The following is a 994-nucleotide window of genomic DNA, read 5'->3' on the forward strand; positions in this document are numbered from 1 at the left end:
ATACACATGGACATATATAAATACCCACACAGGAATATATGTATGTACACATATACACTCACATGCGAACAATCAAACACACACACACGAACACAAACAAACAAACGCACACATACACGAACACACACACACACATACACACACACACAAACATATATATATATATATATATATATATATCCAAAGAATAAGAGAGTAGAATAAAATATTAGCGAATATTTATTTCCGTGAATGTTTACAGCCAATAATTACAGATTGCAATTGATACGAAAGATGTAGCTGATGGTCGGATAGATATTTTAGTAAATCACTCTCAATATTTGAAAATCAGCCAAATATCAACTTGCTAATTTATAGCAAAAAATAACAAACAACAAAAATTGAGGGAATCCTAGCTTCTGTTTACAAGGCGGGATATTTATTCGTTTTGATAGAAAATATAGCAAATAATGGTGAAAATAGATAAGTCTGTCTGGAATATCACAAGAGAATCTTCTGCTTAATAAAGAGAAGTAGTGGGAAGAAATATCCATTCATGGTGGGAGGAAGATAGAGTATGCATCGTCCACATATCTCGATATAAGATCATGTTACGCGGCAAGAGCGGCAAGGAAAGGCAAACGTTAAAATGGTATTTGCGGATTGCTGCGTTAGGATATCTATTACAGAACAAAACGAAACAAAATGGAAGCCGACGCGTGGAGATAGTGTCTAATTTTGTAGCAGCACTAAGTTGAGTGCTCATAAATACTAATTTACTTGGCTCTGAATTTGATTAGCTAGAATCAAAAATAATTTTGGCGCAACAACAACGAACACGTGACCTCAACGTTTTACTGACCTAAAGCGTATCAGCTGAATTTCAATATCACGCATAACTAGATATTTTTTAACGCAGTCTTCTTTCTTCTCCTGTTCCAATGATTGGCGAATTAAGTGCATATATTCCTGGAAATCTGGAAATGTAGATACATACACACATAATACGTATGTA

Source organism: Octopus bimaculoides, chromosome 6 (assembly GCF_001194135.2).
Source record: "Octopus bimaculoides isolate UCB-OBI-ISO-001 chromosome 6, ASM119413v2, whole genome shotgun sequence".
Taxonomy (NCBI): Eukaryota; Metazoa; Mollusca; class Cephalopoda; order Octopoda; family Octopodidae; genus Octopus; species Octopus bimaculoides.